Source organism: Salminus brasiliensis, chromosome 19 (assembly GCF_030463535.1).
Source record: "Salminus brasiliensis chromosome 19, fSalBra1.hap2, whole genome shotgun sequence".
In the NCBI taxonomy this organism is placed as follows: domain Eukaryota; kingdom Metazoa; phylum Chordata; class Actinopteri; order Characiformes; family Bryconidae; genus Salminus; species Salminus brasiliensis.
The window spans coordinates 21,443,763-21,456,259 of NC_132896.1; positions in this window are offsets into that span (position 1 = coordinate 21,443,763).

Sequence of the window (12,497 nt, forward strand, 5' to 3'; positions counted from 1 at the left end):
ATATCCAACAAAATATTTCTATATGTTCCAGACAGGGCTTCACTGTGTAGTAGGCAGGTTGCGATATTTTGATCACAAAATTGGTATGTTCTTGATTAACCAAGTCAGTAGCAATGTCTGAGCATTTCACTTATGAAAGACGTAATTAAAGGCATAAAACCGACAAGTTCATATGTTGCCCAATTTAGATGTAAGTGTCACACAACCAGGCAATGGCTTTAATGGATTTACTTACATTAGGTGTTGCTGGCTTTCAAACCACCTATACCAAATGGAACATATCGCTGCTGTAATACAAGAAAATTTATATTTCTGTTTTTGCCATTTTTCACTTTTTGCTAATTTAGCAGCTTGTCTTCAATATTTTATGATGAATGGACCAATATAAATTGTGCAAAATGAGGTGGAATGACTTTCAGTTTCAGTTTTTCTTGCTTCTGTGAAATTGCCATTTTGGAAATACAAAGTGTTTACATGACAGCATAGACACACAAGTCCTGCCTAATCAGTGATTCTCTGTTGAGTCATGCATCTGTAAGTGCACTCTAAGTCTTATTTGTCATGTAGCTTATTGTGTTTCTGGTTATGAACCTATTCTAGGCTATAAATGTACCCGTTGACATGTTTTTGTTTTTAACAAACATGTATTTCCTTATTTTTCATGTATTTCCTTTTAACAATTTAGTAAAGTGCAAAGCCAAATCAACAACAGCCATGTCTGTAAAATGTAATAATACATGTAAAATGTATCTAATTTTAGAACAACAGGTGTTGATTACATTGTGGAAAAAATATGATTAATAGGTAAAATAAACTTCTAAACAACAGCATGAAATTATGGGTCAGCTGATCTGTAATATCTCACTTTTAGCCCTAATTCAAAATGAATACTGTGGACAGTGGCTTAAGAAACTGAACACTCTGACTCACTGTGCCCATGGTCAATGTTACCTTTGTTTTCTCTGATGTTAATTAAGACTGGAAACAAAGCTGATCATGAGCCAAATGCTTTAGATTAAATTAGATTGGTGTCCAAATGAAGTTCATCTATAGCAGCATGGGAACTAATCGAGAAAGGTGTGGGGTGATCTGGGGTAAAACTAGCACTTATTATAGAATTTGTCATGTTATGCATTTTCACAGTGTTTCCTAGAGCAGCTTTCACAATCTCTAACAAAATGTTTGCGATTATATAATGTATTAGCTTATGTTTAAACAATTATTAATGCATACAGTATGGACAGTGGATGGCTGGTCTTGTATGTGGATAATATATTACTGATGCAGAAACCGACTTATTTGTTCTTGTTTATTGTTTATTTGTTTTCTAAGGAGGATTCATGAGGAAGTTGTACTTTACAAACTATTCATCACCACTAAGGCATTTTCAGATAACCTTTTTGTGATACTACCTGAAATTAATTTGTGTCATATTGACTGAATTTTTATGTTCCAAAGATTATTGGTTAGCATCAAAGTGATCTAATCTCACAATGCATTCAAAAACTGCCCATCCGTCCTACCACTGGTGGTCTCCTCTTTTGGGTAGAAGCCTTTACAACAGAAGCTCCTAATGAGCCTTCACCTCCTTTCAATTTCAATTTATATGTCCAGCCAGGGGTCCTATGGAGCGATACAGGGCCATTAGAGAGGATTCTGGGGTGAGTTTGTGGAGTGTGGCCATAGAGGTTTTTTCGTTTCCTATGGGGTGGGTGAGGGGGGGTTGAAGCATCAGGAAGTACAACTACAGGAAACGATTACAGGGAAGAATTATTTTCCTGCTTGGCTGAAGAGAAAAGATGAGCTGCTGGTACAGGAAACGTAAAAGGGCATGAAGTCATGGGGTCCTTAATGCTTTGTATTCCACTGCCAAAGGCATCGTCTATTTCAACCTCCTCCTGAAAATCTAGATGCAGTCATGTTGAAGAAGACAAAGAAGAAGAAGATGAATAAAAAGAAGAAAAAAAAACAGGACTGAGAAGATGAAAATAGATTGTGCCAGAGGATATGGCTTGCAAAGACAACAGATAGAACCAAAACATTGCTTTTCTAAGCTGCATAGTGCAATAGAATCTTTCTTAAAAGTAAAGCAAAACAATACCTCAGCTGCAAAACTTACAGTAGGGGAATATGTGTTAATAGCTGGATGGCCTTTTCTGTGCTGCAAGATATCAGAGAATCCCTGAAGCCTAAAAGAGGCCTTCGTCCTTGAAGAAACATAAGTTGCAAAAGCAATGTTGTATACAACTGTAAAAAGAGACAACAAATAGTCAAATGAAGCAGGAAATATGAAACAGGGACCATGAGTGATGTTCGGTGATGAACACTGAGCACTGGTATGTGAATCTAGTATAACATCCTATAAAGCAGGCAAGGCAGTATTCTGCTTTACATAAGCATTGCATAATGGCCATCTTCAGCACATGAAAATGCACTGTGAAGTGACTGTTTCAACATTGCAGTTCAGTGATTTAGTTCAAAGCACAAACAACTCAGTGATGGTCTATTTCTATATGTATTTAAATATTCTCCAAGTCTACACGTGTTAGGGGTTATTGGGCTGATTCTCTTTTTTGCATGTCATCCTCACTTCATCCGAAGAGTGTCATTAGAACATAATTTGACTTCTCAACAGGAGTGAACCCAAGGGGGGAAAGGAAGGTAAGAGCAATACAGACTGGAGTTCTGCCACACTCTCGCATACTGTACCTCAGTTGTCATCAGATTTAGAACAAGAGCCTGACATCAGTAGTAAGATGTCACCCAGCTGAAGCTAAACCCTCTTCATTTCTTTTTACCTTTCAGTCATACACCAGCAATGGGGAGCCCGGCAAGATGTTACCATAGCAATTTGCTCCTTTCACTGACCGCAGACCAGAGTTAGTGCATTGCAGATTTTCCAGAAATATGCACTTCAGCTACAGTGCAAATAGTTATGACACTTCTGAACATATTTGTGTGTGTTCACTTGCATGTGGTCAGTGCTAGTGGCATTCAGACCTAATTGCATTGACCCAAAAAGAACGAAGAACAAATGCTGTCAAGTGTGTAATGCCAATAGCAATAATAACAGTGATCATTATAGAGACATCAATCTGGAAAATTATACTGCATGATTCACCTAGACTCACCACCCCCAGCTCCCCACGAGAAGCATTCTTTGTTTAGAGTGTTGGGTGGCATGGATGGAGTCCTTCATTTCAAATACCATTTGCAATTTATATATACCTGCATTCATTGCCAGGCTTTGTCTTAACCCAGCTCTAAGCAAAACTGGACTCATCCTGAAACGCTTCTAAAAGTAAAACTTTTGCAAATTCCTTTTAAATTCATACTATAAAATTATACTAACATAAATGGATATCTATATAAACTATACTACTCTAATATTTTAGAATAACTGATTGGTAAAAGGAGTTAAAGTCATGAGTGAAAGTTTGATGTAAGAGTATGTAATGATGTACACACCAACACAATTTCTAACTTTGTCAGTTATTAAATAATTGTCTCATAGTTAACTTTAGGGCTCCCTGGGTTTACATACTTGAAGGTTTCTCCTATTTAGACACTGACCATATGAGACTTCCACATTTCACAGCCACAACACTCTGTATCTGCTCTACACTCACACACCAGAGTGATGTTGTTGCAGATGTGTGGCCATGTTGCCTAATGTCTCCGTAACAGACTTATTCACATTTTCTGTTCATGTTCAGACAGCTGCTCAGTCTGTATGTTTTCACTGCAGCACTGCACCCAGATTGAGGCAATTATTACTGTAAAAAGTGAAATTGGCAGCAAAACTGTATTCCACATGGTTATGATTAAACATGCATGATGACGTCCCCAACCAATCGATTATTCATGTAGTTGCCAAAAAATTTGGTGGTCGATTTAGTCAACAAAGTTGATTGATCACATATAGGAAGAACAAGCACTGCCTACATAAGCGTTCTGTAAATAGTAATCTGAAAGTTACACCACACTACATAAGAACCAGTCTGTGCCCACTCTAGCTGATTAGTTATTTAGCTATTTGCTGGAGTCTGCAAGTATTTATTTATTTTACTTACTTATTCATTTAAAGGCAGGATCATTATTTTCCCATTCTGTAGCCATTTCATCAAAGATAATTTATCTCTGCCCGCTTTAATGAAGTGATAATTCCATGATAATTAACATAATCCTGCACCCAAGCAAATTTGCCTAATGACTGTTGTTTTGATAGCGCGAATGGGGAAAAGGGGAGAGTGTCTTTGTAGGAAGGGACTGAGACACGGAGGCAAGATGCCAGTCTTGGAGAGGGTGCACCATGAGAGACTGGAAGAGGAGAAAAGTGTTGTGGAAATTTACTTTGTGACCTTAACTCTCTGCAGACACCTGGCAATTGATTGGACTGGGTGAGTGATGGAGGTTTTGTAGGTCACCTGAATGCTCCAACAGACAGAAGACAGACAGCAGACAGAAAGAGAGAGGGATAAAAAGCAGATGCTTGTGCCCTTGTCAGGTGAGGACATCAGAATAAGCTATTGTATAGAACATTTCATTTGTTAGAGGTATCATCATTTACTTTTGATAAATCTTTCTTTAACCCTGCATTTAAAGGCACTTTTGTTACCACAATGTCTATCAAGTAACTCATAACTTCCTTTGAAAATGCTTTATTGACCTGATCAAGGTTGAGCATACACACACACACACACATATACTTGAGCTAAGGCTTTGTTTGTGATACCCATACTTTACATTGTGAATGTACTAAGGGAAATTGACAATGCCATTCAAAGGACATTCACAATGTAAAGAATGGGTATCACAACTAAAGCCTTAGCTCAAGTATACATGTGTGTGTGTATGCGTGTGTGTGTGTGTGTGTGTGTGTGTGTGTGTGTGTGTATGCTCAACCTTGATCAGGTCAATAAAGCCTTTTCATCAAGGAAGTGCAGGATAAGAGCCAGAGAAGACCACAGACCTCCTTCAGCCGGCTATAACTAGAACAGAAAGCAGTCAAAAAAGTAAAAAGTGTATTTGTGTCTTTGTGATTAATTGTGAACCTATAAGGCCTTGTGCCTGGCCGAGTATAATTACTGCAGACTTTAGAAAAGGGTATGATTGGCACTAATTCTGTTGGCTACTCTTTGACAATTGTTTAGTCATGTTTAGGAAGTTCTGAACAAGTATAATTTTGCTATGTGATGACAAATGAGTTTTTTCTATATATGTGTACTTTGATCTATTTACATCAAATGTGACTATTTACATAGGTGTGACTGCTTGTCCAAGTTTGTTCTTTTTGCTAAGGAGAGTGGCATACCCCTGTTTTTATACCTTAGTTAAGCCCTAATATGTGCTTGTGTAAACATTTTCTTTTTGCTCTTCTGTATCACACTGTATCACATTTTTTTTTGTCATAGATCTTGGTGTGGTAACTTACCCAGCACACCCAAACCATTCAATTAAATTCTTGCATATACTCTTTACACATTTAAATTAGGAGCTTTATTTATGGTTATTGCATTTAAATTAAATTAATTAAATGTATTGATTATTGAAATAGTGACACTATGACACTATGCTAAGAAGTCATTCACTAAGTAAGTAAATACATATCTGAGACATTTAATAATTTTAAATGTCTCAGATATGTAGTTTCATATTCCAGCTTTCATATATGAGAAGTAAATGTCAAAGATAATGTGGTCTTTGCTTTTATTAAGCATTTTTTCCTATTTCCTCTCCCTCTCCATCCCATTCTATATTCTATATAACACTATAACACAAATGTCTCATACAGAGCAGGGGAATCTGTCTGTTGTCCTTATGACATGCTATCTACTCACATTTCATTATCAGCAGACAGCCCATCATCTGCTTGCATTGACCCTCATAAAGTGAAGAAAATACATTTTGTGTGGTAACAGCACAGTTCTTACTGAGAACACTGTCAAAGTCACCTAAGGTAGACAGTAACATAAAGAAAGGGAGAAGGGAGGGGATGAGTAAGCTCCAAAAGATAGAAGACAGTAAAGTGGACACTGCAAATAAAAGCCACTGGGTAGGCCAAAGTTGTTTAAACATGTTTAACCATCTCATTTGCTTTGAACCATCTTTAAGGACAGTGTGGTCTAGCTGTGGTTTATTGTTCTGGAGACAAAGCTAAGAAGGCTTGGTCCCTCATTAAAGATCACCGATTTGTACACAGAACAAAGACATTCCAGTCTATCTCTCTCACAGTACCAGGGAGCTTTCCACCAGCAAGGTGTATCAATTAAGAAGCCTGATTGTGCTTCTCCCAAAATGAACTGAATAATTTATTTATTTAACATTTGGGACCATATCCTATTAGCAAAGGCTATGACATCATTAAACTTCACTGTGGCACTGTATAGAATTCCAGGCTAAAAGATAGCAACGTTATAATATTCAACATTATTATAACGTTAAATTGGTCTTTAACCACCAGGTTAAATAAGTATGTGCAAACACCGAATCAGAATATATATATATATATATTGTGTAAACCTGTCCTGCTGAACTTGAAAATGAAGTTGTAAGACAAGTGGGTGGTACGTTAAGTCTTCATAGTTAATTGAACACTGATTCACTGTGTTAAAAGATGACTGAAGAAAACCTTAATTTGTCTGCAGGGCCTATAAAGGTACTTTACATTCTGACACATTAAAGCAATTATAGCTAATTTCTGTTCCTTTTTATCATTAAATAGTTTGTGTGGAAACCTATTTAATTTGACCTTCGCCTTTAGTCTGTGATTATGCTCCTCAGAGGCTTCTCAGTGTTTTTTAATTAATAATTCATAGCAAACCGATAGTCTGTCTGTGGTAAGCTGGGGAAAGGGCAGCATCTTTTAGAGAAATTGTAAACCCTTTCACCTAAAGAGATGCTTATGATATATATATATATATATATATATATATATATATATATATATATATACACCTTAACCCATATAGCTAGCATGCCTTTAAAGATATGAAGACAACTAAATTAACAAATCAATAAATTACTATGTCACACTTCCACAGCTATCAAGTCCTAAAAGCGTAAAAAAGTCCTTTTATAGTTTAGGAATGGATTAATTAAGCATTTATTTACTGTTAATGTTCTAACAGCTGTTTTCATTCATTTCAGCTTCCTTTTGCATAAATTCACATTATTATGATTCCATTATCCTACTCATCAATTCTTCATTGTTGCTAATCTCCGCACTGGTTTTCAACATTTAAACATTGATTATCAGTTTGTCTACCTTCCTGTTACCCTGAAGCAAGACAAACAGCTCATTTATATTCATAAATAATTTAAAGTGCAGTCCAAAAGTAATTGTATTGTTATATCATGTTTTCTCTTTTTTGTAATTTAAATAATCAAATTTGAAGAAAATCATTTTTAAACAATACAAAATCCTATACAAATAATGGCTCTTTTTTGTACTCCCCTATAGTCAATATTTTTAAAACTGTCCTTTCACAAAATATTTGTTAATAACAGTTGCAGCAGGTCGTGTGAGACCCATGTAGCTTCAGGGACCTGGAGTTGTGGGTTTGATGCTTGCTGTGTGAGGAGAGTGGTATGTTCTCCAAGTGCTCCAGTTTCCTCACACCTCCCAAAAACAATAGGTAGGTGCATGGTAGGTGAATTGGCTATGCTAAATTGCCTCTAGATGGGACTGAATGGATGTGTGGTGTAACCACATGATCTATTTTAGCATCACTATTATTCACAATATACATGTTTCCACTGCGTACAATCTAATCTGCATAACATCCATTGTTATACAGATCAAAATAAAACAAAGTAAGATATTTAAGTGCAACACTTCCAGAAAAATACATTCAAAATTTCAATTGAGTTAACATGCATTTGTATTTGATATTTCATGACAGTGAGCAACTCAGCTGTTCAGACAGCCAGGGAAAACCTGGACATCACCGGGAGAAGATCTAGATGGTTTGATCCAGAAAGCCAGTGAAGAGAATGCAGTAGAGGACTGACATGGCTAAATTTGGGAAGAGAAGTTGTACTGATGTGTTCTGGATCAGTTTCAAGGGATTTCATGGCATGCATACAAAGAACAGCCAGGAGGGAGTTGCAGTATTCTAGACACTGAAAACATAGCTTGCTTTAGAGACTAGTTGTGCATGAAAGATGCATGAAGATCAGCAGCTCTCGAAAAACTAGCTCAATTGGCACCAACAATCTTACCACCCTAAAAAGTACTGAGATCACATTTTTTTCATTCTGATGGTTAATGTGAACATTACTGAAGCTGCTGGCTCGAATTTGCATGATTTTATGCACTGTGCTGCTGTCACACGGTTGGCGGATTAGATTCTCAACACTGCAGTTACACTGACATGGTGGTGGCATATTAGTGTGTGTTGTGTTGTAATGGGTTGATCATCAGCAGTGCTGCTTGAGTTTTTAAACACTGCGACCACATACTGTCCCGTCTATCAGACACTCCTACCAAGTTGATCCACCTTGTAGATATAAAGTCAGACCGAAGCTCATCTGTTTGCTGCACAGTTTTTGTTAGTCATTCTCCAGGTGGACGCTGTTTAAAAACTCCTGCAGCACTGCTGTGTCTGATCCACTCATACTAGCACAACACACATTAATACACCACCATCATGAAGTGCAGTGAATGACCCACCACCTAAAAAATACCTGCTCTGTGGTGGTCCTGTGTGGTCATGTCCACAGAAGAACAGGGTAAAAGTTAACAAGGTATGCAGAGAAACAGATGGACTACAGTCTGTCATTATAGAACCACAAAGTGCTCCCATATAGTAAGTGGAGCTATAAAAAGCACAATGAGTTTAGAAACAAGGTGGTAATATTGCTGATTGGTGTGTATATATATTTGCTCCTTTTTCATTGATATTTGACATAGCAATTAGTCAAGTATCTGCGCCACTATGAGGCAAAGCCTAGCATCATCTCGTTTTTTTAACTGCATTCATTAGATGAAGTGCATGGTGCCCTTTGTTCTCTCTAATTGCAATTAAGAGAATGGGGGGGGGGTACAATTTAAAAAGGTTTACCTAAGCTCTTCAGCTGTGGTACTAATTTCTGTCAGAGTTCAGTGTGTGACACTACATTAGGGGGAAAAAATTTAGCTATGTAACAAAAAGTGATTCGTGCTTGTGCTCCTGTAAATGAGTGCTGAGACTAGAATACTACAATATGCAGAATATGGGTCGGAATATGCAGAGGGGCAAATCAAGAATAGATGACCCCATCCTCTCCCTTTCAAAGATTTCAGCCCACAAAGCATTAATATTAATTTTCTTTATTTTAACAAAGAAGGCAACAGGCATGGGGTTCCAGGGTGTGAGCACATTTTTGCATGAACGCAGATTCAGTCCAATAGTCAAACACAGGAAAGGGAGTCATCTGTCTTTGCCCCTGGGCTCGATATTAATGAGACATTGCCACACTGCAGCCAATTACAGCCACTCCTAGACAGATGCCTTCAGTCGGCAGAAACAAGCAGACAATCCACCCCCCACCCCCAAATCACCATACTTTCACTCGTTCCTCCCCTAAGGGTTATTCTCCTGGTGCCCCCAAACATCACTCCCCTCTGACCAAAGAAACTCGTTCTCACATGTTCATCATGGAATACCAACACTTACAAAGGGGAAAAAATGGAATGCATAACCATAAAGGATCTACACTGTCTTACACTTCAGCTGCTCCATCTAAAACTGTGCTAGCACCAATACACCAGTGTAATGCAAAGTTTTTTTTTTTCATTCATTGCATCCTTTTGATTTCCAACAATGCTTGTTCATTCATTTCAGTGAGTAGTGCTGAATAGTCTGGCAGCATGCAGCAGACAGGGGTCAGAGTTGCATTAAGGAGAGGCCGTGTGTGCGTGTCCTACACTAAAAACTGCATGATAAAACCAAAGAGAGAGAGAGCACTAATGCACCAGCAATCAGCCTTGAGGGGACTCAGCACATTATGACTAAAGGTTGCAAAACGAATCCGGTCAGAGCCATAAATTGAGAATTGTTTCTAAATAACACAACAGTGTGAGGAGGCAGTCGAAGGGCTTCAATACGGTTCTAATTTAAAAATTTGTATCCCATTATAATGTGCTCTCCTCTAGGATAAATTATGGTGTTTTAGCATGAATTGGATTTGGAGCATTAACAGTGAAAGCGAAGGTAATCACGCTTTCCAAGGTGAAATATTCAGATGCAATCTGGCGCCAATGCCATGGCTGTGAATAAAGTTCTTGGCCACCCACTGTTCTCAGCATAGTGAGGAGCTCAATGACAAGGGACCTTGGGGAAATAGGTACGCAAACTGAAAGAAAATTATGTTTCTTTACGACAGACCCAGGGACAGGCCTTGGTTTGACTAGAACACTTGCCATGCAACATACAACCTTGGTGCTTACAAGCTGTGTAATCCTGAAATGGAAGGAAAATTTCAAGATTAATGTTGGAAATTATATTAATTTAAGTTTGTAGTTTATATCAGTTTAAGGATCAATAGTATAAGGATGTGTTGTATGAGTCAAAAAAAGCAAAAAAAATTGTGCTCATGGTGCATAGCAGCGAACAAAGTGCAACCGACACAGCTTACAACACTTTACAACCAGTTATGCAGTCTTAAAAATATTATCCATGCATACTTTTTGCTCCAGAAAAAAAACATACTCTATAAACACTGCCAGGCCACATGTGATGGCTCATTAGCTGCCCATTTGGAAGACAGAGGCAAAAAGGCCTACCTGTCTACCATCAAAGCAGGCACTTTATTGGAGGGCCTAGAATTAGGGGTCTGAATAAGCGCAGTGGCTGCATTCAGCTTATTCTCAGCAGACAGGCTTTGTTATCCTGTAGTGACCTGAATAGGGAATGAGTCTCTCAGACGGAGGCCATGGACTTGCCAGTGTAGACCTTATTGGTAATCTGCAAGCTACTCGCAGATCCACAAGCCTGCCTACATTCATGCATAGATATATACACCCCCAAACATACACGTCAAGGCATTCTCACACACTAGTGTCGACACAGGCATTCAAACATGGACACTATCATCTTGCCAAAGATTGGCTTGCTCCATTTTCCCTCTAAAAACGCCTTTTGAAAAAAAAAAAAAAAAAGATACAGATGAAGAGGAAAAAAAGGAAAAAGCAATCCGAAAGGTCCGTGATCTGGCAGCTAAGCCTGGATGCAGACAAAGGACTTGCCGAGTTTGAAAGTAGTGTCAGGCAGATGCTAGAAGGAGCAAGGGGACCTGAGATTCGTTCCTGCTTGGCTGATATTCAGACAGCATCAGGACTGCGCACTGCTCTGCATGAAGCAATAAGATGGCTGTGATGTGAATTAATTGGCACTGATTGAGACGATCACCAAGGTTATTTCTGAGAATCAAACAGAGGAATGCCAGAGGAAGTGGCTTGTACAAATCACGTCCTCAAAGGTCACTGATGCTATGGCAATACTAATGACAATGCTTTTAAGAAGATTATACAGAGCTATTGTATTTTTTTTTATTATTTATTTTCACACAAGTGTCAAAGCAGCATTATGCGGGAACTGGCATTTCTTCCTCCTGGCGTACCCCTACAGTCGGTAAGTGGAACTCACATTTTGAGCTGCCACTGAAGGACACGCTTTTCACATGTATTTTAAAAACCTAGAGAATAGACATTTGGAGTGAAAGAAGCATGTTTGAAACAGTAATATTACATAATTTAGGTAGAAATGCTACATATGTGCACCATTATGTAGCACATATGTGCACCATTATGTGCAAGCCTACTTTATCATGAAATTACTGCTGAGTAATGAATTTCAGATGATAACTGCATCACTTTAATAGCTGGATTTAAAGACCTTGTGCTAACAACACAAAGGAAATTATCATGTCTTTGAACAGGGAGACACTAACCAATCTTATGAAAACTGTAACAACCAGGTATTCAGTCAAAAGTGTTCCATAGTTAATTGGAATAATTGAAACACAGTACATATTGCAATAACAGTAATTGAGGAATATATATTTAAAGCTTTTTTTCAGGGAGTGCAGCGATTGAAATCTGTTCAGCTGTGCTTAAAATGGCTGCGCTTAAGGGTGTTGAAGCTGAAGGTGTGTGTATGTATGTGTGTGTGTGGGTATTGGGTGGGGGGTTGGAGGTATGGGTGCTAGCATGAAAACTAAAAGCTTCACACGTTTAAAGAGATGATTCTCGGGAGTGCGTGTCATAGTTGGGCCACTCTCAGTTGAAAGTGTTTACTGGAGTGCAGAGGCGCAATCTTTGGTGAGAGACCTCTCCTCTACTCATATTTTGTGCATGGGCCACTCAACAATCATGCTTGCCAACCCTACCACACTCCTCAACCCACCTCACACTAAAAGTGAGAATATAGGTAATAGCAAAGCAAACAACATTAGAAAGCAAAGCCTGCAGCAGTGTACTCATATACAGAGTCTTATGAAAAAGTGTGGGCACC